The following is a 24670-nucleotide window of genomic DNA, read 5'->3' as shown; positions in this document are numbered from 1 at the left end:
CCTCAGTGATCTAAAGAATTTCCTTCCCTTTGAAAAACCTCAGGGTTCCAAAAATTGATCTGTATAGAAAATGCTTATGTATATGTATATGTATATTTTTCTAATATAAATGTATATATGTATATGTATATTTTTCTAATATAAATGTATTATAAACAAAATGGAATACCTATCAATTTTTGTTCTTTGAAGTCAGACACACTAGAGTTCCAACCCTGGTTCTTCAGTCTATTAACGGAGTAACAAGTTTTTTAATCTCCCTATCTCAGTTTCCTGGTCTGTGATATGGAAATAATAATAGAAATCTACCTGGGAGGGGCACCTGCGTGGCTCAGTTAGTTAGGTGTCTGACTTCCACTCAGGTCATGATCTCATGGTTCCTGAGTTTGAGCCCCGCGTTGGGCTCACTGCTATCAGCACAGAGCCCACTTTGGATCCTCTGTCTCTCTCTCTCTCTGCCCCTCCCCCCCCCAAAACTAAATAAACATTAGGAAAGAAAAACAAAACAAAACAGAAATCTACCCAATAGTTTGTTGTGAGGATTATGTTATTTAGTATCTCAAACTGGTAACATTACAATACAAAGAGAATCATTTTATGTGATTTGGAATGTAATGCTCTATTCCTTTTTTGTTTTTGTTTTTGTTTGTATGTCTTTTTTGTTAAATAGCTTTATTGAGGTGTAATTTACTTTCTATAAAATTAGCTTGTAATTATACAATTCATTGATTTTTAGTAAATTTATAGAATTGTGCTGCTATTCAGTCCAATTTTAGAACATTCCCACCTACCCCCAAAAGTTCCCTTGTATCTGTTTGCAGTTAATTCCTGCTCCCATTTCTGTACAACCTTTGATCCACTTTCTGACTGTCTGAATGTGCATTTTCTAGACATTTCATTTAAGTAGAATCATATAATATGTGGTTGGTTTCTGTCCCTATAATGTTTTCAGAGTTCATCCATGGCCTTGAATCCGTACCTCTTTTTTTTTTTTTTTTAAGAGAGAGTGCGCGAGGTGGGGAGAGGGACAGAGGGAGAGAGAATTCCAAGCAGGCTCCATGCTCAGCATGGAGCCCAGGCCGGGTTTGATCCCACGACCCTGGGATAATGACCTGAGCTGAAATCAAGAGCTGGTTGCTCAACTGACTGACCCACCTAGGCACCCTTGTGATCCATTTTTAATGAAATTTTTGTGTGTGGTACGAGAAAAATCTACATTCTTTTTTTTGCATATCCAATTATCCTGCCACCATTTGTTAAAAGAAAAACCTTTTTTAATCAAACGGTCTTGGCGTCTTTGTTGAAAACAATTGACCATTAAGTAAGACTATTTGTGAATTTTTGATAGGTTGTATGCATATTGAAACATGTTTTTTCCCCCTTTTGTACCAGCACAGTATGTTGTAATAATTAAATTTTTTAAAAGTTTTATTTATTTTTGAGAGAGAGAAAAAACGAACACGTGGGGGTGGGCAGAGGGAGAGAGACAGAGGGTCCGAAGCAGGCTCTGCACTGTCAGCAGCAAGCCTGACACAGGGCTCGAACTCTTGAACCGTGACATCATGACCTGAGCCAAAGTCGGACACTCAACTGACTGAATCACCCAGGTGCCCCGGTAGTAATTTAAATAAAATATCAAGACTTACCTAGAGAGATTTGTATTTTAGAATTAACATAAGTGCCAATATTACAGTCCTTCACTTTTTATAGGATATGGACATTTGCATAATTGTAGAAGGAAAATCTTCATTTCAAATATAGAACAGGTCTTTTCCATATTATATCCAAATTCAGGAGAGTGATTTGTGAAACAAGTACAGCACATTTTAAATTATAGCTCATGTTAAACATGATTTATAAAAAAAAAAATCTTTACATCTTTGTTCTGTTGTCATTTTGGCCTTCTGGTATTGACTTCTACCCAAATTTCAAATGCAAGTAATATGTGATTGATAATTGGCAGATCATACAACTTTCAGAGGATGAAAGTCCAAAGAAAAATGCTTAATTTTCTGTTTTATGCTAAGTTGCTTTTAAATATTCCCCTGGGTACCACCTATTTTGGTGTGTGAAAGAATATTTTTTCCCCTAAAAACATCCTATGTAACTTTAACCACATCATCTCTGTGTGAGAGAATTTATTCTTAATTTTTGTATATTTTGTATAAGTCAAATATTGAATACTATCTTGCCTGTAACATTACCAATTTTAATAATTTATCATATGGGAAATACCAAAAAGCTGTATGTCACATCCAGTATATTTGATTTGGTTCCAGTCTTGGGATGTTACCTTTGGAGGCTAAAGATTTTTTTCTTTACTTTATTGGCCAGATATAATCAAATATTAATCTTGGTCTTCTGACTTTGCTTTTTTTGTCACACATTTCTTCTTTCCTTCCTCCTTTCCTTCCTCCTTTCCTTCCTTCCTTACACTTAAAAAATATTCGTAATTTGGTTTGTTAGGTTATTAGATGAATTTGTATAATCTGCAGATAATATGAATGTAACCCATTAAGTGGCAAGACTGTTTTAACAGCAAATGTTTTTGGGTGGGAATATTCAAATTCATTTTCTTGCCCTCTTAGAAACTATATACCATGCTGAATTTAACATTATCTTTATAATTATTGGGGGGTGGTGGTGGTGGTTTTCCAGAAACACGGCATTCAGCTGAACATTTTATATCAGTTATCTTATTTCCTCATCAGCTCACAAATTAGGTAGCAGTATCTTTAGACTAAGGATTAGGCAAGTTGTCCCTAGGGAAGTAAAATAATTTTAATCTGCTCAGTGTCACAAAAATTGTGAATGGCAGAATGCTACTGTAAATTTTGGGCAATCTAACCACATAGCTTGAACTCTTAATCACTAGGCTGCATTACCCTGGCATCTTTATAAAAATCAACTATTGCAGGCTGCTAGAATGCCCTCGGTGGGTTTTCACATTGTAAGACTGTTCATCTCTATTTTAAAATATTGATTTGGCTGTTCTTTTTCTGAGTCTTTATATCTGCTCTTCTAATTATTCTTTGCTCATTTTGAAGTTTAAAAAAAAGTAAATAACCCACTGAACTCACTACTGTGGCTGGATCAAGGACTCAGAAACAAGCCTTCCTGGAACCTGGTTCGCAACCCCATGGAGCCCACCACACCAGCCCTGGACGATCTACATGAGGACTTGTAGGAGTTAAAGAAACACACCTCTGTCTTGGTTAAGCCATCTTAGGCCCTCTGTGTTAACAGCCAAATTTTATATTCTACCTAATTTAGAACAATCTACTGGGTCGGGTCTTCTTTCTTTCTTGCTTTCTTGCTTTCTTTCTTTTGTTCTGTCTTTCTGTCTTTCTTTCTTTCGAGAGCGTGAACTTGGGCAGGGAAGGAACAGAGGGAGAGGGAGAGAGAGAATGTCAAGCAGGCTCCACACCCAGCTCAGAGCCTGATGTGTGGCTCAATCTCAAGACTATGAGATCATGACCTGAGCCAGAATCAAGAGTTAGACGCTTAACCAACTGAGCCACCCAAACACCCCTCCACTGGGTTATTTTATTTTATTTTATTTTATTTTATTTTATTTTATTTTATTTTATTTTTATTTTATTTTATTTTTATTTTATTTTATTTATTTTATTTATTTTATTTATTTTATTTTATTTTTTAATGTTTGTTTTTGAGACAGAGCATGAAAGAGGAGCAGAGAGACAGAGAGAGAATCTCAAGCAGGCTCCACACTGTCAGCACAGAGCCTGATGTGGGGCTTGAACTAATGAACTGTGAGATCATGACCTGAACTGAAATCAAGAGTCAGATGCTTAACTGACTGAGCCACCCAGGCACCCCTCCAACTGGGTCATTTTAAACAACTGGATGCCACCTATGAATGTTTGCATCTAAATTCTGAATGTTTGCCAAAGTGATTTAATAAAAATCTGCACAGGGCAAAAACCCCAAAACTTACTACTATCACCATAGCATCCCTGTTTTCGTCCCTGTTCTTATTTCTTTATAATCTTCTATAGGCTTGAAGATTAGAAACACAAGCTTGTTAGTGTTTCTAACAGGAAAGTAAATAGGCCATGAGTGATGATAACGTAAATTATTGTATGATTTACCTTCAGATATGCACATTGTTACTGTTTTAAGATGTCATATAGAACACTTAAGATTTTTTCCAGAAGGATCAAAGACTTTATTATTGTATTTAAACATGTATCTTATATTTTTGTTTTTTGTTCTGTTTATCTTAGTGCTATGACATGATTTAAAAAAAAATTTTAACATTTATTTTTGAGAGACAGAGCGTGAGTGGGGGAGGGGCAGGGAGAGAGAGAAGGACAAGAATCTGAAACAGACTCCAGGCTTTGAGTCCAACACGGGGCCTCTGTCAGCACAGAGCCCGACACGGGGCTTGAACTCACACGGCGAGATCATGACCTGAGCTGAAGTCAGGCGCTTAACCGACTAAGCCACCCAAGCATCCCTAATTTTTGTAGATTTATTCATTTCAAGTTACATGAGATGTTTGTAAACAAGCAAAGTTTGTTTATTGGAATTGTTAATTCTAGAAATAAATGAACAGCAGGTACTTTGTAGTCACAGTTAAATCTACAAATATTTATTTTTTGCTATATGCAGTGTGCTGGGTGGGATACAAATACATATTAAGCATGGCTTATGCCTTCAAAAGGAAATAGAATACAAGCATTTGAAAAGTAAATAATTTCCAATTGAATGGATACACAAGAAACTGCTGATGACCATTAGCTCTGGCAAATAGAACTAAGGTCTGGATGTAAGAGAATATAGCTTTTTGTATTCTGAAATTTTTGCAGTGAGCTTGTTTCACAGTATAAATAAATGCTTAAAAAATAACAATAACTTAAAGCAACAATTCAATACCATGGTAGAAGCAGTTTCCCAATGATGAACTGATGAATGATACTTGTTTAAAGTGGGGGAGAAATCTCTCAGGGTGGTTAGCTTGTAGATAGAATTTGAATAGCAGGATGGATTTTATTTGAGGTTTGGAGGATGAGTGGTGTAACGCTGTGATTTGTACATCTTTTATGTTACTTTCATTCACCGTTTGCAATTTGGAAATTTAAATGATCCCTTTACAAGAGTTTGATTGGGGCAGGGAAGTGAAACCCATGAGATAAATAAGGGTAAGTGAGGATGAGTTTGGTGTGTTAGAGCTCAGTGCATTGTGTACTGTCATCCTTCCTTTACTGCACCCCTTGTCTTCCTCTCCTTACTTCAGCCCATCAGTAAACTTGCCTGAGGATTAGCCCAGGTGGACCTAAGCATGAAAGTGAACACCCGTCATCTGCCTTTCCGTGACTATCAGCCGTAAGTAAACCCAGCAACTCTATGGACAGCGGGACACACTCGAATGTTGCATGTGTGAGAGGAGATTCTTTGCTTAGTCTCAAAAAAGCGCGACCAGAAAATGCTTCCTATTGCTTTGTTTTGTTTTAATGGGGTGGCAGATGTTAGTGGGAGGGGTAGTGATTTGAGTTTTGTAACTTACTGTCTAACAAAACTTTGAAAATTTGTCTTATGTGGAATTAGGCACTTTAGGTATGTTAGAGTTTCCATAAAAATCCTGTGTGGGGCTCTTGCCCTGCTATGAAGGTCTGTTCATAGGACTCATGTGAAAGAGAAAGTAGGAGGAAGAATTCCCCCTGAGGTTTAGATAAGTCATCCCAGTTTGGAAGTCCAAGGAGAGCCTGGGTTCTAAGTCTGGCAAAAGCTCTTATCTTGCTTACTTTACTCAGCATCTAAAGGGTACTCTATTTTCAGATAATTATGTTATTTATCAGTGATTGTCAGATCAGGGAGAGGTATGACAGGATTATGTGGTGGGATTTGTTCTAAATAGCTATCTTGATCCTCAAGATGCTGATGCTTGTCGGGAAAGGGAAAAGGTTGAGACAGATGTTCATGAGAAACAATGTGAGGCATCTAATAATTGATAGATTTCTTAATTCTTTATCTATTGCTGTATAACAGACCACCCCCCCCCCCCCCCACCAAACTTAGCAGTTTAAAACAACAGTGACCATTTATTACCTCCCACAGGTTTGTGGGCCAGAAATTCAGGAGCCAGTTAGCAGGGCTATCCTGACTCACTGTGTCATGACGACATTGTAGACAAGACGTTGGCCTGGCTGTAGTCATCTGAAGGCTCGTTTGGGGCAGGAACATGGCTCACTTCATAGGGCTGTTCTTAGGAGACTTTACTTCTTCCCTGATTATTGGCAGGAAGCCTTAGTCCCTACCCGTGTGCATCTTTCTGTAAGCTGTTTGAGTGTTCTCAGGATGTGGCTGCTAGTTTACCCTATATTGAATAATCCAAAAGAGGGAGCAAGGATGAAGCTGCAGTGCCCTTTATGACCTCGACTTTGAAATCATATACTGTCACTTAGGCCTTATTTTTTTCCATAGAAGGAGGTCACTAAGTCAACTCTCCCTTGAGAGGAGGGGACTTAGACTTCATGTTTCAATGGGAGGAACACTAAAGAATTTGTGGACATATTTAAAACCTAACACAGGGGATATAAAAGCAAATTGATTTCTTTTTTCTAATAATTGGCATTAAAAAATATTTTGAGTCTTCCACAGCAAGGTATTATGGATATGTATAGGTCAAAGACCCTGCCTTTTGGAATTTTATAGCCCTGGTTGAGAAAGTTAGGCATATATGTAAACAGCAAGAAACCAAGATAAAATATGATATGTTTCCAGAGTACTTGGGTATTGCTTTTTCAAATTAATTTTGCCTTATTATTGTTCCAATTTATTAACCTTAATTGGAGAGTGTTAAAAATCTTGCCTTTTCATTAAAAAAAAAAAAAGAAGGAAACCAAAAAACTGCCATTTTTGAGTATGTATTAGCTGAACTCCTTGGAGTAAACTCAGAAATTCTGTAATTTAACTACTTAATTTATCAGTTATAACAAATGTATAAAGCATAGAAGAGAAAGAGCGCATTTTGAATATACCTTATGAAATCTTTGAGTCTCAGGAGAAATAGCTGTTGTTCCTTTAATGATCCTAGTTAGCTAATTGCCAATATAAAAGAAATACAGATACCAGATGAAGGTTCTGAATACAGAGTTAATTATCCAGACTGCCAGTTTATAGATCTTTACATAATAACTACAGTCCTTTTTGTGGCTTTCTATTTAATTAAGCATTTCCTCCCAGTAAAATAGTTTCTGTTTAAATGGAGAGGCAGTATAGTGTAGCAGAAAGATTGTGGGTTTGGGATTTGACAACTTTGGGCTCGAATCTTTGCTTTGTTATATATTACCTATGTGACCTTGGACCAGTATTCAATCTTTGCATCTGCTTTCCTCATTTATAAGAATAATATCTATCTCTGGGCTGTAAAGATTCAGTGGAAGTCACGTGAAAGCTTGCCCAGTGTTTCTTAGATACGCAGTAAATCTTAGTTACCTTAATTTTACTCCTTTCCCTTAAAGAATGAAAAGATAAGGCAGTGAAAGGTTTCCTTGAGGAGATATATTTAAACTAAGACCTAGTGATCCAGCCCTATCCAGGCAGTGGAAATATCGTGCAAACCCATAGGTGAAGACAAGCTTGACAGTTTAAAGAAGGAATCAAAGCTTTGTGCCTGCGCATAGTGGGAATGAGACTGCAGAGGCGGGGAGGAGCCAGATCTCAAGGCCCTTTGAGGTGGTGGCAGAATGTTTTTGTATATAATTCTGAGTTTAGTGGAAACCATTGGAGAGTTTAAATCTTGTAGGGCCATGACAATGACTTCCCAAATTTTGAGACAGCAGGCTGCATTTAATCCCAGAGAAGGGGATGATTTTTCTTTTGTTATTCAGAACCTGAGAATCTAATGTTTGTACCTGGTTTCTTTTTCTTTCTTTCTTTTTTTTTTTTTTTTTTTACTTGGTTTCAAGATTTTTTTTTCTTTTTTCAAAATCCAGTGAATAAACTTTTTTAGAGGAGATCTGTGTAGAGCTACGATCCTTTCTCAGTAAGAACTTTCAAATAACTACAGGGGTGGAGACAGTTCTGCTTGTCCTCTGAGAATTAACAGTTCTTTCCCCCTCTGTTCCTCTTTCTTCCAGTTACTGCTACGGAAGTTAGGGATTGAACATTTGAAGTGAGTTCTGCTGTCTCCCTCTGTTGTTTTACTGTGGGGATTTTATTGTTGGCAAGCAGATTTTCTGGAATACTTTTAAGGTACTTACACTCCGATCCCCTTTTTTTCTCTTCATATTATAGCAACATTCTATTTCTGTGCATCTATCATCTGGAGTATGTAGTAGGGAATTATATGGGGGAATAGTTTATTGACCTCTTAACTTTTAAGTGACTTTAAAAGTATGGGAATTTTATTTCACAGAATAAAAAGCCTCATACTGACAAGGAGGAGCTTTTTGGAAGAGTCAGCCTTAGATGTTGACTGACACTTTAAAATAGTCAACTATTTTGACTTTCAGAATAGTCAACAGCAGAGTTAGGGATTTTGTGAAATGATTTGTGGCCAAAAAATCATGCCTGTGACTTGGATGATTTGATTAAACCAATACTGAATTATGACTTTTTAAACTACATAAAAATACATAATTTGTCTAGAGTAAGTACCATTTTTATTCACCATTTCTGCTCATGTGGATTGCCAAAGACCCTGTGGAGACAGAGATGCTCTCACTTCTCTTCCACTCTGCACTTTCCAGAAGCACTCAGGACAGGAGGCCGGATGTGTTTTCCTACTTTCTGTTAGTTATGGAGAAGGAAGTGGATAAAGATGATTAATATATATTCTTTTTTAATGTTTATTTTTGAGAGGGACAGAGCATAAGCAGTGGAGGGGCAGAAAGAGGGGGGCAGAGGATCCGAGGCAGGCTCTGAGCTGTCAGCACAGAACCCAATGTGGGGCTCAAACTCACGAACCATGAGATCATGACCTGAGCCAAAGTCAGTTGCTTAGCCAACTGAGCCACCCAGGTGCTCCAAGATGACTAATATTTAATGAATTCTTAGTGTGTTAGATAGTGTATATTAGGTACCTTATTATTTCCTTGAATCCTTATAAATGTATTTTTTTTTTTTTTTTGAGAGAGAGAGTGTGCAAGTGAGCAAAAAACAGGGAGGTGGGGGGAGAGAGATAGAGAGAATGAATGAATGAATGAATGAATGAGAATCCCACGAGGGACAGAGAGAAGCAGGGCTCACCCTAATTGGGGCTTGTGTTCACCGAAGCAGGGCTCTGGGCTTGAACTCACGAACCATGAGATCGTGATCTGAGCTGAAGTCAGATGTTTAACTGACTGAGCCACCCAGGCATCCTGAATCCTTATAAACATTTTAAACATTAAAAAAAAAAAAATGTTTAGTTATTTTGAGAGAGAGAGAGAGAACGCACACGCACAGGAGTGCATGAGCCAGGGAAGGGGCAGAGAGAGGCGAGAGAGAATCCCGAGCAGGTTCTGTGCTGTCAGCACAGAGCCCCCCACTTGGGGGCTCAATCCCAGGAACCATGAGATCATGACCTGATCTCATGAGCCGATATCAAGAGTCAGATGTTTGTTTGACTTGAGCCACTGAGGCTCACCTATAAACATTTTTATAACACAGGTGATATTCTCTAGAAACTGAGGTTTAAAGAATTTAAGTAACTTGCCCATAGTCACACATCTCTTAAATAGTACAGTCAAGAATTGAACCCAGGTCTAATTCTGAAGCCATGTATGTCCTACTTTCCTCCTTTTCCCTTCCCTTTCTTTCCCTTCCCCTTTTCCTTTTTCCTTCCCCTGCTTTTCCTCCTCTATCCTTCTTCTTCTTTGTTTTCTTCCCCTTTATTTCCTCTTTCCTTCTCTTCTGTTTCATTTCCTTCTGTTCCCCTCCTTAAAAAATATTATTACAGAAGCAGTCCAAGTACACTGTTGAAGATTATATACACTTTATATTTTATTTAAATATTAAGCAAAAGTTAATTCCTACCACTTAGAGCTTGCCTTTGTATGAAAACTTAATGTTAACTTGCTTTTTTCCCCAGCCGACTCCCTCTACAGTTCAATAAATTTTCATCTCATCTCATGAGCCAGTTAGTCCCAGAGTTTTCTTTGCAACTGATTTGTCCAAACCAGTATCAGACTAGTATCACACATTTCATTTACTTGTTATGTCCTTTAAGTAAGTTACCTAAATGAAGTCCTAGGAGAACAAAGTCATTGGCAACATTCAACTGAGAGAAAATTTACTTATTGACTGGTTAATCTAAATTTCTGTCACTCTTCTATTTTTCACAAATTTCCCACATGAATGACAAAGTTAAAATTAAGTTTAAATATTTTTAGATATGTCAGTTAAGTATTTTAACTATTGTAAGAATAGAAAAATGGTGATTGATGTCTGCATTTGACTGCACGGGGAGAAATCTGTTTGGAATCTGAAGATCTTTTGACCACCAAAGGGGAGAATAGGAATTGATAATCATTCTTTTTTTTTTTTTTTAATGTTTATTTTTGAGAGGAGAGAGAGAGAAACAGAGTGCCAGCTGGGGAGGGGCAGAGAGAGAGGGGGACACAGAGAATCTGAAGCAGGCTTCAGGGTCTGAGCTTGCAGCTCAGGAATTTAGTTTTCTTTTTCAAACTATCCAATGGAAAATACTTGTGTTCCACAGATAAAAGGTATTACATAATCTTAAAATTATAAATAAATCAGCCAAACAGTGTTGTTATATTTCTAATAGGCTCTGAGCTGACAGCGGGGCTCAAACCCACACGGGGCTTGAACCCACGAACCGCGAGATCATGACCTTGGCCGAAGTCGGACGCTTAACTGACTGAGCCACCCGGGTGCCCCGGGAATTAATAATCATTCTATAGTCATTTGCTAATTCCCTTCAAGTTCCCTGATATTGTCAGATGAGAGATAAAATATACTCTTGTACATTGCTACCAGAATGGTGGTTCTTCTATGCCTCATTTGGATATTTCTCAATGTAGAAGTCTTTTACAAAATACTTTGTAGAATAGGGTCACAAATTAGAACCGATTTTAATGCATCATAGACGTCATTGTGTTGGTCTTCTTTTTTAGAGTGGGTAGTGGTTGTAAGATTGTACCCAAGAGCCATGTAACCTTGAGCAAGTTGCATGACCTTTTTATTTCTTAGCTTCATCTTTAAAAAATTTTTTTTTTCAACGTTTATTTATTTTTGGGACAGAGAGAGACAGAGCATGAACGGGGGAGGGGCAGAGAGAGAGGGAGACACAGAATCGGAAACAGGCTCCAGGCTCCGAGCCATCAGCCCAGAGCCCGACACGGGGCTCGAACTCACGGACCGCGAGATCGTGACCTGGCTGAAGTCGGACGCTCAACCGACTGTGCCACCCAGGCGCCCCATTCTTAGCTTCATCTTTAAAACGGGGTGGAAATGACCTCTTTCCTTTGATTCTGAGCTGTAAGCAAAATTTTTCCCACATTCCAGGTGCCTTGAAATTAGGGTGTATTTTTGTGACTGCTGTGTCTTACTGTCAGCTAGATTATAATGGAGATGAAATTAAATGAAAATCTTTTCTTGATACTTTCTGATAAGATCATAGCATCTAGCCACCCTCATGGATTTGATGATAGTACTTACCTCAAAGAGCTCTTTCAAGGATCAAATTAGTTAATACATGTAAAGTACTTAGAACCTGATACCTAGTAAATGCTGTATAGGTGTAAGCTATTTTTAATATCTATTAGAAATGTAACAACAGTGTTTGGCTGATTTATTTATAATTTTAGGATTATGTAATACCTTTTATCTGTGGAACACCAGTATTTTCCATTGGATATTTTATTTATTTATTTATTTATTTATTTATCCATTTCCTTGAGCTGGATATTTAAAAAAATTTTTTTTTGTTTTATTTTTTTTCTTTTCTTTTTATTTTTTTAATATATGAAATTTATTGTCAAATTGGTTTCCATACATCCATTGGATATTTTGAAATAGAAAACTAAATTCCTTGGTGTTATACAAAGGAGAGAAGATTACTGGGCAAAAGAGGTAAATGAAAGTGACAAAAGTGGTTATATATAATAAGCAGAAGACTTTATGATTCATACTTCATACAAGAAATGAAAGTTTCGGCTATTTTTCTTTTTTTTTTTCGTGTTTATATTTGAGGGAGGGAGGGAGGGAGAGACAGAGAGAGAGAGAGAGAGAGAGAGAGAGAGAGAATGCTTGTGAGCAGGGGAGGGACAGAGAGAAAAAGAGAGAATCTTAAGCAAGCTCCTTGCTGTCAGCTGAGAGCCCGACTGTGCTCAAACTCACAGTGAGATCTTGACCTGAGCTGAAATCAAGGGTCAGAGGCTTAATTGACTGAGCCACCCAGTCTCCCCCAAGCTGTTTCTTTTTCTGATTTTGATATTAGGGAATAGATTTTAAGAAAATATCTGATGGATTCTTACATTTTGGAAGTTTGTCAATCTTTAGTGGTACAAATTTTCTATTAAGATTTCTTTCTCTTTCTGATGGGAATAAGGGAACTTTTTTCCTTAGAGGACCGTGTTTGTGAAAAATTGAGCGTTAAAATTTTTGTTCTGATTGTGATTTTTAGACGATCCAAACTAAATCTAATAGATTGTTACTATTATTAGTCATTATCTGATTATCTCTTTAAGCTTTTTTTTACTGGCCCCTTTCCTGATACATGTATTGCTTCTGACTTAAAAATAGAAATCTAAAAATAGAAAAACAAGAGCTTTTGAATTTTTAAAAGTAACACTTTACCATCATTCCTTTCTTCAGTCTAATGATCAATTTGATACACAGTTATAGAAAAAATATTCTTTGGTTTTTATTAAGTAGGAAAGTTGCCTATGATGGGGAAAAATACAGAGAAGTTATTATTTTGGTTTGGTTTGTACTATACTATTCACAGAATCATGTGAGCTGCGTGCCATAATTGTCATTACAAAGTTACCAATTCTCATAAGTTTTTTTAATTTTTTTTTTTTAAGTTTATTTATTTATTTTTTTAGTAATCTCTACATCCAGCTTGGGGCTTGAACTCACAACCCCGAGATGAAGAGTTGAATTCTCTTCTGACTGAACCAGCCAGGCATCCCAGTTTTTTTTTTTTTTTTTTTAATGTGGATTTGTTTTAAGAGTGATTTTCTTTGGGTAAATTAAAGTAGTAGCAAAATAGTCTAGATGCCTTATTATCTTTTATGGGAATGAAATATATAGAGATTTGGGTGTTCATGGTCAAACAGTAGAAGAGTACCTTGACTGAGCTCTTTGGTGTCAAAGCCTGAGCACTTTATATGCGCACCTATATTTACTTTGCTGTACATAACATATTTTTTAAGTATCCTGTGTGTAAAGGTGGTATTTTTACCTCCATTTTACAGTGCTGACAGAAGTTAAGGAGCTTGTCACCTTATTAGTAAATGTCAGGATTTGAACCCAGTTCTGCATTATCCTAAAACCTCTGAAAGCTGATTGAAGTTTAAAACTCAAATAGCTGCAGCCTCTCTTCAGACTAGATCAGTGCTGCTTAGCCTTTTCTTCATTGACTTCCTCATTCCCTGCCACCCCTCCTCCCTAGTCACCCCTTTAAAATTTTTTTGTTGTTTAAAGCAGTTTTAGGTTTATAGAAAAATTATGCAGAAAGTACGGAGAGTTCTCATTTACCCCCACCCCCAAAACCTGTACAATTTCTTATCATTAGTATGGTACATTTGTTACCGTTGATGAGCCAATATCGATACATTATCATTAACTCAAGTTTACGTTAGGTTTCACTTGTACAGTTTTGTGGGTTTTGAAAGATGCCTCGTGTCATGTATCCACCATTATACTGTTATACAGAATAGCTTTACTACCCTAAAAGTGCTCACTGTTCAACCTCTTTATCCCTCCTCCCAACCCCTCTCTCCATGATTGATGGCAATTATTGACCTTTTTACTGCCTCTAAAGTTTTGCCTTTTTCAGAATACTGTGTGGTCGAAATCAAACATATGTAGCTTTTTCAGACTGGCTTCTTTCACTTACAAAATATGCATGTAGGGTTCCTCCGTGTCTTTTAGTGGCTTGGTAGCTCACTTCTTTTTGTGGCTGAATAACACTCCACTGTATGGATGTAACCCTGTTGTTTATATGTTTACCTATCAAAAAACATCTTATTTGCATCAAATTTTTGGCAGTTATTGTTTGAGCTTTTCGTATGTTGGACTGGAAAAGCAAAATCTCAAGAAGCCTTGCAGATCCCATTCTGAAATTTTAATGTCATAGATATAATGTGCATTTGTTTATGTGCTGTGGCCCTGTGGAGGGCCATCAACTATTTTAATAGCTAAACATTTTTTGTCTTTCAAGAAGCATCCTTAAGGTGATCTTATGGACCACTGTGACTGTAGTTCAGCCGTTGTGCCAATATTTCAGGTAGCAGCAAAGAGGAAGAGGGAAGGGCCATCTTTCACTTTAGTCGATTACAAAAAAGCAACCTCCCTAGGAAGTCCCACACAACATTTCCACTTAGTCGCATTAGCCAGAACTCAGATACATGGTCACATCTAGCTATAATGGAAACTGGGGAACTAACCTAGGTGTATTGAAGCCCCACATAAAATTGGAGTTCCATTTTTTAAAAATTTTTAATTTTTTTTTTAAAGTTTTGTTTATTTTTGAGAGAGAGACAGAATGTGAGTGGGTTAGGGGCAGAGAGAGAGGGAGACACAGAAGCCAAAGCAAGCCTCAGGCTCTGAGCTGACAGCACAGAACCTGACGTGGGGCTCGAACTTACAAGCCGTGAGATCATGACCTGAGCTGAAGTCGGACGCTCAACTGACTGAGCCACCCAGGTGCCCCTGAATTCTTTTTTATTTGAGGGTAGTTGACACACAATGGTTACATTGGTTTCAGGTATACAACATAGTAATTCGACATGTTTATGGGATCCCATTATTTTTTTAACTTTTATTTTTTTTTTTTTTAATTTTTTTTTTTCAACGTTTTTTATTTATTTTTGGGACAGAGAGAGACAGAGCATGAACGGGGGAGGGGCAGAGAGAGAGGGAGACACAGAATCGGAAACAGGCTCCAGGCTCCGAGCCATCAGCCCAGAGCCCGACGCGGGGCTCGAACTCACGGACCGCGAGATCGTGACCTGGCTGAAGTCGGACGCTTAACCGACTGCACCACCCAGGCGCCCCTTAACTTTTATTTTTAAAAAATTGTTAATGTTTGTTTATTCTTGAGAGAGAGACAGAATGTGAGCGGGGGAGGGGTAGAGTGAGAGAGGGAGGTGCAGAATCTGAAGCAGGCTTTGAGATGTCAGCACAGAGCCTGATGCGGGCTTGAACTCAAGAACCATGGGATTACGACCTGAGCCAAAGTCGGCTGCTTAACCGAATAAGCCACCCAGGCATCCCAATGGGGTCCCATTATTAAGGAGGGAAGGGAGAGTGCATATCGTGTAGGAAAGTAGCATTCTCTACCATAGTGAGAAAGAGTAGTTTTTGTTTCCACTGAGATATAGTAGGTAACTCTGAAAATTTAGTTGATTATTTACACTATGCAGTTAATTTTAGTCATCTTTCTGATGAATTCCTTATTGGAAAGAACATGGACAGTTGCATGGACTTATACTGAGAGGACTTTAAAAGATACTTCTGGGAAATAAGACAAATTATACTTTGATTTTTCACTATAGAGAAGACTTAATTTTACTCCTCACACTCGAGTCCTGGAGTCCTCATGGGGTTCTGAAATTATCCTTTGCAAATTGACGTAGGTGTAGCCCTGCAAGCTTTATTTAGCTTTTTAATGCTTACCAGTTCTACTCAGATTGCATTCTTTGTTTTCTGATGTTCAAAAAGAAAATGAGAGAAAACTTGGCATATATAAATTATTCTATGAGACACTCAAAAAATATTAGGTAGGCCCATTTTTGCCTGTAATCATGTTGTTTTCAAAGCTGTTGCAAGTTTTATAGCCAAGATGCCTGGGAAACATGTTTCTGTCTCATTCTATTATTCTTAGATGATTGAGCTGGAAATGTTTATGCAGTTTTTATAATGGTGACTTATTGGCTGAGTATGTGTGCCTGCTGCTGTCTTTGGCATTTGAATAATGAATTAACTTGTAGGTGGCCATGGGAAGGGAATGTTATGAATGGATTTTGCCTACGCTTTTTTGGTAGCAAATTATACTTGCTACAAGGTTGCTGTGCCATACCTTTATTTCTTCAGCTATTATAAAGCTATTAATTTTCACAGTGATGGATGGCAGTAACCTTTCCCACATCAACCTAGTCTCAGCATGGTGTCTGTCAGGCTAATCTGTGGGTAGAGATGTCTATATAAAGGCTTGGTAAGAATGCCAAAGTTATTTAATAGCATAAAATGCTTCCTTTTAGCAGTAGCCTTTGGCTGTTTCCAACTGGTTTAAGATTGGTTCATCAATTTCATGCAACTTGGATTATTTATAAAGTTGCAAATTACAGCCGTAATCTTCCTTTAGATTGGTTATGCAAAAGTAGGTATTTATGGCAAATAATTCAAATTATTTTATTTTGACTTTTATATTAGGAGGATTAGATATTTTAATTGTCTTCATTTTTACCTTCCATTTGACTCTCCTTACCTTAGTTTATATGAGCAGTAAAATGGGTAAATACATATGAACAAACCATTAAAATATATATGAACACACAGACTCTTAACAAATAAATGAGATTATACAAGGCAATACGTTCTTTCTCTGGTGGCCTGAGATGCAGTAATAGAACTAGGTTGTATGCCTGTGTACCAGAGAGCTCACCTTACTGAGCGACTTTACTCCTGAAGTAATATGGATTTCATTTTTCAGCCTTATCACAAAATGATGAGTTGTTTGTTTATGATAATCATCTACACTGAAGGAACTGATTTTTCTAGTGTTCTTTTTTTTTACTCATTTTTTTAAAGTTTTAAAGTTTATGTTGAGAGACAGAGCATGAGCAGGCAAGAGGCAGGGAAAGAGGGAGAGAGAGAATCCCAAGCAGTCTCTGTTTTGTTAGTATACAGCCCAACATGGGGCTCGATCCCACAAACCTGGGCCAAAATCAAGAGTTGGATGTTTAACCAGATGCTTAACCAACTGAGCCACCCAAGCACCGCCCCCCCCCTTTTTTTTCTTAACTCATTTTTTAAAAAGTGGTATAAAACCTAGAGTGAGGGATTAGAGAAAAGAAGTGGCAGAAAAAGGTAAGCCTGAGTAAACTGCTTTGACTTTTAATTTTGACCCTTCAAGGACACATTTCCTATGTACACCTTAAATTGTCTGAAGGAAAGCCATTTAGTTACTTTCTCTTAAGTGGTGATTTTTAACACAATAATGTTATTAAACGCATAATCCACAGGCTTAATGTGGTTCCTCTGTTTCATTGTTTACTGTTAACTAGTGTAGAGTTTAGAAATATGGAGAGTTAGTTGTTCCTGGCCACCTAAAGCTTACATGAATATCACCATGTAAATACATGGGTTTATTTAGGTAATCTTGGAGATTGCCTTTGTAATTCTGAAAATTTCATTTTCTTTTACTGTAATTTTCCACCTACCTTCTCTTTCTCTGATCTGGAAAAAAAGAAAAAGCAATCCTCAACTACTGTGACAGGTTCTTCCTCTCTCTTTTTCTACCCCCCTCCTCTTTTTTTTTTTTTGCCTTCCCTTCCTTCCTTCTTTCAAGTATAGATGATTAAAAGTATTAAGGAGGATTATGCCATGTGAATAATCTAAACCAGTGTAAAAAATGTCCTTGTTGAGCTGGATTATTCTAAGACCTAAGCCATCTCTAAACTATTCATTAATTTAACGTGCTGGGTACATAAGGAGCCTTTCAGAGGTTTCTTATGATAATAAGATAGGAAGAGTTTATGTTCTTAGGTATTTTTTAAGTGTTTGGTATATATAAGGGAACATACTAGGTATTTGTAGGAGTTTTAACCTCTTAAAGAACTTGCCAAAATCCAATTAAGTAAAACATGTGCTGTAACATTGTTTTTTTTTGTTTTTTTTTGTTTTTGTTTTTTTGTGCCTGGTTGTTATACACATTGTCAATATAAGAAATTCTAAAATTGTTATGGTTTTAACTCATTTTTTTCCTTCACCTCTGTATTCCTGTCACTGCCTCTTCAACCATGGCAGCCTCTCCTTTTGCTCATCATCTCTTAATTATCTGTTTGCTTTATAGTGTTTGTGGTCTTTGGCTTTTCTCATACTTTACTGCAGTCATTAATTTACCTTTTGCCAAACTTTTTGTGTATGCAGTTAGAGATTCCATGTTGTGTCTGTGAACCACATCTGAACAATGTAATAGTCACTTTATTTTGTTTTTTTAAGTTTATTTATTTTGAGAGAGAGAAAGCAATTAGAGGAGGGCAGAGAGAGAGGGAAAGAGAGAGAATCCCAAGCAGGCTCTGTGAGGTCCATGCAGAACCCAACATGGGGCTCAAACTCACAAACCATGAGATCATGACCTGAGCTGAAATCTAGAGTCAGATGCTTAACTGACTGACCCCCCCCAGGCTCCCTTGTAATAGTTACTTTATTTATTTATTTATTTATTTATTTATTTATTTATTTATTTATTTATTTATTAAAAAAATTTTTTTTCAACGTTTATTTATTTATTTATTTATTTATTTATTTATTTGGGACAGAGAGAGACAGCGCATGAACGGGGGAGGGGCAGAGAAAGAGGAAGACACAGAATCGGAAACAGGCTCCAGGCTCTGAGCCATCAGCCCAGAGCCTGACGTGGGGCTCGAACTCACGGACCGCGAGATGGTGACCTGGCTGAAGTCGGACGCTTAACCGACTGCACCACCCAGGCGCCCCGTAATAGTTACTTTAAAAAGGATGCTTTTCTTTCTTTGTCTGGAATGAAAACTGTGTTTGACTCAGATACTTTCCCATCACCTTTCCTTCCACCACCTTCCTAAATGAAAGGCAGATTTGATCAAACAGTGCAGTCTGAATGATTTTCTGTTGCACTTAGAATAAATTACATTTAGCATGCAAATAAGATCACTCTGTTATGTAATTATCTCTTGTCTGACCATTGGTTATCCTCCCCCATTAGCTAATGGAAACAGACTAGGAATGGCTGTTGCTGGACTGGATTTGGAAACTACCACAGTGCCAAATGTATAAGCATTGTGAGTTAATCTTTTGTGTTGGTTTCTGCTTTAGATGGCTCAACTTGTAATTTTCCCATTTGTAAAAGTATTGTCCTATTTTAGGACAATAATTTAGTATTGTCCCATTTTAGTTAGAATTATAAATTAACTCCTTATCAGCTTTTTATATGAGCTTGCTCCTCAAACTTTTCCTCTTCTATAGATTTTAAAAGATTTTTTAAGAATTAAAAGCTTGTTTTGTTGTCTGCTTACATTTAGAAATGACAAAAAAAAATTACAGCATACTGGACTTAACTGTTTTGTGTTTTTTAAGCCAAAATAAGAATCCACTGGTGTATTCTCCATAAAGGATAAAATATTACCTGCTGTTATATTATATATTATACACTCAAATATTGTGGTAATTGTGGAATTGATTAAATTCAAACATTGTGGTATAGAAACATTGAACACTTTTAAACATTTTTTTTTTAAATTTATTTATTTTTGAGAGAGAGAGAGAGAATATGAATGAGTGGGGAAGGGGCAGAGAGAGAGGGAGACATAGAATCTGAAGCAGGCTCCAGGCCCCGGCTGTCAGCATGGAGCCTGACCCGGTGCTCGAACCGACGGACCGCGAGATCATGACCTGAGCTGAAATCTGATGCTTAACTGACAGAGCCACCCAGGTGCCCCTAAACATTTTTTTTTTAAGTTTATTTATTTATTTTGAGAGAGAGAGAGAGAGAGAGAGTGAGTGTGTGAGTGAGCAATGAGCAGGGAAGGGGCAGAGAAGAGAGAGAGAATTCTAAGCAAGCTTCACTCTGTCAGTGTGGAGCGAGACGTTTGGGCTCAAACACACGAACTGTGAGATCATGACCTGAGCCAAAACCAAGAGCCAGCTGCTCAACCAACTGAGTCACCCAGGCTCCCCAAAACATTGAATACTCTTAAAACTTGACTGTGAATACGTTTAAAACTTGTTGTGTGCAATTCAATATTATATCCTCCTCCTCCTCATTGTTTTAAACTATAGTTTAGGATTTCTCAATTCATAGATACCTTTACCTGAACTTTTGGGAGTAGGGGAGTAGAAAGAGAAGTAAGGTTTGTAAAAATCTGTGAGTAGGGAAGGAGAGATACCTCTCTCATTGGAAATTTTTGTAATCAGTGGATCTGGCAGGTACCGTTGGCTTAAAGATAGAGTTTCAACATTTAAATGTCGATCTCTATAGGTTGAGGATTCTTGCTATAACACATGAGGAAGTAAGCATAAAAGTGTAAAGTTTTCAGGGTCCTCATTACAGTTCAATTTTTATATTTCAAAGAAGGAAATTCAGGTCCAGAGGAGATAAAAAGTTTGACCAAACCTCCTGTAAGAAAAGCCAGTACAGTAATCCACGTCTCCTGAATACAGTTCCAGTGTTCTTACTATAGTAGTGCAATGAACAGGTTTTGTTTGTTTTTTAAAGTTTATTTATTTATTTTGAGAAGAGGGGGAGAGAGAGTGAGTGAGCAAGTGAGCAAGCAGGGGAGGGGCAGAGAGAGAGAGAGGGACAGAAAGAATCCAAAGCAGGCTCAGCACTGTCAGCACAGAGTCCAGTGCAGGGCTTGAACCCATGAACCACAAAATCCTAACCTGAGCTGAAATCAAGAATTGGATGCTTAGGTGACTGAGATACCCAGGCGCCCCATAAACACCGTTTTGAATGAGCTCAACATTTATAAAGACCTGTAGCTTTCTGATTTTTTTTTCTTTTTTTTATACATGTGTTATTCTATCCAAGGTTCAAACTATGTGAAGTTTATATGTAAAGCTGTGCCTAGATTGTGATGGTGCTTTTTGGGAGTTGTATGTTAGTGTTTTTTGTTTGCCTGATTTTAGGATTATGAGGGCTGAATGAAAGGCCATTTGTACATTATCTGTTTTATACATGAAGCAGTGTCCCCAGTTCCTGGCACAGAGCTCCTAGGACCCTTGCAGTTTCCTGAGTATCAGGAGTGCCTTGTTTATAATGAGCCCCTTTTAATCTCACTTGAGGTTGTACCATCACTAATCATTAGGGAAATGCAAACCAACACCACAATGAGGTATTACCTCATTGCCTCATTAACTTGTTAAATGGCTACATCAAAAAGACAAAAGAGATAACGGGTGTTGGATGTGGAGAAAAGAGAATCCTTGTACAATGTTGGTGGGCAGGTAAATAGGTGCAGCCAGTATAGAGAACATTACGGAGTTTCCTCAAAAAATTAAAAATAGAACCACCATATGATCCAGCAATCCCACTTCTGGGAATATACCCAAAAGAAACGAAGTCACTATCTCGAAAAAATATCTGCATCCCCATATTCATTGCAGCATTATTTAGAATAGCCAAGATGTGGAAACAATCTAATGTGATATGTGTGTATATATAGTATACATACTGTGGAATTATTATTCAGCAATAAAAAAGAACTTAATCCTGATATTTGTGACCACATGAATGGACCTTGAGGGCATTATGCTAAGTGAAACAAAGCCAGTAGAGAAAGACAAATATTGTATGATCTCACATTTTATATGGAATGAAAAATAATGGAACAGGTTGCCACGGGCAGGTTTGGGGAGATTGGGGGTGGGAGTGGGTGTAGGTGGTCAACTGTAAAAACTTTAACTTATAAGATAAATAAGTTCTGGAATGTCATGTGCAGCATGGTGACTGTGGTTAACAATAATCGTGTTGTATATTTGGAAGTTGCTAAGAGAGTAGATCTTGAAAGGTCTCATCACAAGAAGAAAAATTGTAACTATACGAGGCTACTGATGTTAACTAAACTTATTATGGTAATCCTTTAGCAATATATACATTTATCAAGTCATTGTATTGTACACCTGGGCTAATACTGTACTATATGCCAATTGTATCACAATAAAACTGGAAAAAAGAAAACAAAAGAATAATGCTGTTATGATCTTTTATATACAAGTTTTTGTGTAGACATATGTTTTCAATTCTTTAGGTATCTAGGAGTGGAATTGCTGGTAATGTTACTATTCCATAATTAACTTTTTAAAAATCTGCCAAACCGTTTTCCAGAATGACTGTACCATTTTACATTCCTATCAGTAACGTATTAAGTTTCCAACTTTTCCATATCCATCAGCAACACTTGTTAATGTGTGATTTTTTGGTTATAGCTATCCTAGTGGGTGAGATATGATAGGATATTGTTTTAATTTGCATTTCTCAAATGACTAATGATATTGAGCATCTTTACATGCCCTTATTGGCCATTTGTATATCTTCTTTGGAGAATGTTATAAAACCACTTCTTAAGTTATTATGTGCTTTAATAAGGAGGCACATAGTGTATGATTGTGTCTCTTTGGGGAATGTTATCAGTCATTGGTAGATCCATAATCATTCATTCATCCACTCATTCATTTTGATTCTCTCCTACCTCCTTCATTTATTATCTAGAATACTTTGCCTGTCCTTATGGCATGCCAGTTCTTTTAGTTATCTAACCCTCTTTCTATAGCTGTCCCATCAAAAACTGACCACATAGCTATTTAAACTAATGAAAATAAGATAAAAATTTAGTTCCTTGGTATACTGGCCAACATTGCAAGTGCTTAATAATTACACGTGGCTAGTGATTATTATATTGGGGAGTATAGCATAGAAAGAGAACATTCCCATCATTGCAGAGATTTTTACTTGATAGTGCCATTTTTTAGTATGTTTTCAGGAAGGGCTCAGGCAAACAGTATTCCCTGGGTTCTTAGATATTCATGAAAATATGTGCCATTATACTTTAAGGTCAGTGTGTTGACAGAACTTTTGATTATACACATCTCATAGCTATTGTGTCATTTCCTTGTTTTCTTATATTTTGGGGTTCATAGGAATATCTAGTCTTGTTATAAATATCATTCCTAAATCATTGGCTTAGGTATCCTAGTTCTGTTTTTATGGGTAAATTTAGGGAAATCGAAAACTATGCAGCCTTCATTACCATTTTCCCAGAATCCCTTCACATTTAATTGTATCTGTTACTGAGGACTGTAAAAAGTCAGAACTAAGAGGAATTGGGAGGTCATTTACTCCATAAACTTCATTTTAGAGATGAAGAATCTAAGACTTGGAGAAGTTTTTGTGGTTCTAAGCAGAGTCTTGCCCATACCCCAGTTTGCTTGACTCCCATCGGTGCCCGTTCCCTCATCTGTAGCACTGAGACAAAGGATAAGATGTAAGAAGAGGTATTTGTCTTTTGCAAAGGCAACATGAATACTTGGGTTTAACTGGCTCATAAGGTCAAATGAAATGAGAGAAAGGGAAGCAAAGTAAGAAATTGAAATCGTTATAAAGAATCAGGTGTGTGTGTGTGTGTGTGTGTGTGTGTGTGTGTGTGTGTGTATGTATAAATATAATTAGATTTTTTAAAGAAATTTTTTAGTTATTTATTTTTTAAAATATTTATTTTTGAGAGAGAGGGAGAGAGAAAGAGAAAGAACGCACATGTGAGCCTGGGGCAGGGGTGGAGAGAGAGGGAGACAGAGAATCCCAAGAGGCTTCCTGTGGTCAGCACAGAGCCCTACCTGGGGCTTGAACTATGAGATCATGACCTGAGCTGAAGTCAAGAGTTGGGCACTTAACTAACTGAGCCACCCAGGTGGCCCATTAATTTTTTTTAAGGGGTGCCTGGGTGGTTCATTCGGTTAAGCGTCCAACTCTTGATTTTGGCTCAGGTCATGATCTTGCAGTTTGTGAGTTTGAGACCCACATTGGATTTAGTACTAACAGTATGGAGTTTGCTTGGGATTCTCTCCCTCTCTCTCTCTGTCCCTCCCCTGCTGTCTCTCTGTGTGTCTCTCTAAATAAATAAACTTAAAAGAATTTTAAAAGGATTTTTTTAAATGTTTATTTATTTTGAACGAGAGAGAGAGCAAGAGCGAGTGTGAGTGGGGGAGGGGTAGACAGAAGGAGAGAGAATCCCAAGCAGATTCTATGCTGTCAGTGCAGAGCCCTATGTGGGGCTTGATCCATGAACTGCGAGATCATGACCTGAGCCGAAATCAAGAGTTGGAGGCTCAACTGGCTGAGCCATGCAGGTGCCCGAAGTATTTTTTTTTTTTTAATTTTTTTTTTTTTCAACATTTATTTATTTTTGGGACAGAGAGAGACAGAGCATGAACAGGGGAGGGGCAGAGAGAGAGGGAGACACAGAATCCGAAACAGGCTCCAGGCTCTGAGCCGTCAGCCCAGAGCCCGACGCGGGGCTCGAACTCACGGACCGCGAGATCGTGACCTGGCTGAAGTCGGACGCTTAACCGACTGCGCCACCCAGGCGCCCCCGAAGTATTTTTTTAAGAGTGGTTTTAAGTTGACCAAAAATTAACAGGGGTGTGCAGAGATTTCTCATACACCACCTGCCCCCACACATGCATGGCCTCCCCCATCATCACCGTCACTCAGCCAGAATGGTACATTTTTACCAAGGATGAATCTACATTGACATATCATAATTGCTCTAAGTGT

The 24670-nt window shown here is 37.6% G+C and overlaps 1 protein-coding gene and 1 long non-coding RNA gene across 6 annotated transcripts in view; one reads left to right on the top strand and one right to left on the bottom strand.

Moving 5' to 3' along the window:
• The window catches only part of LOC147572661 (uncharacterized), a 64275-nt gene extending 57910 nt beyond the window's left edge, over positions 1-6365 (bottom strand). The window contains exon 1 of one of the 2 annotated variants that reach the window (XR_015246434.1): positions 6073-6365. This is a non-coding gene — a long non-coding RNA (uncharacterized LOC147572661). The remainder of the gene's footprint in view (positions 1-6072) is intronic. The other variant, XR_015246435.1, reaches the window with a different exon arrangement.
• Positions 1-24670, top strand: part of RASAL2 (RAS protein activator like 2) — a 361137-nt gene that overhangs the window by 35281 nt on the left and 301186 nt on the right. The gene's annotated exons all lie outside the window — the stretch shown is intronic.

This window comes from Puma concolor, chromosome E4, assembly GCF_028749965.1.
Source record: "Puma concolor isolate L17-30 chromosome E4, mPumCon1.1.hap2, whole genome shotgun sequence".
Classification (NCBI taxonomy): domain Eukaryota; kingdom Metazoa; phylum Chordata; class Mammalia; order Carnivora; family Felidae; genus Puma; species Puma concolor.
Note: the sequence above shows the minus strand (reverse complement) of the source record. Positions and strands in the feature narration are given on the sequence as shown.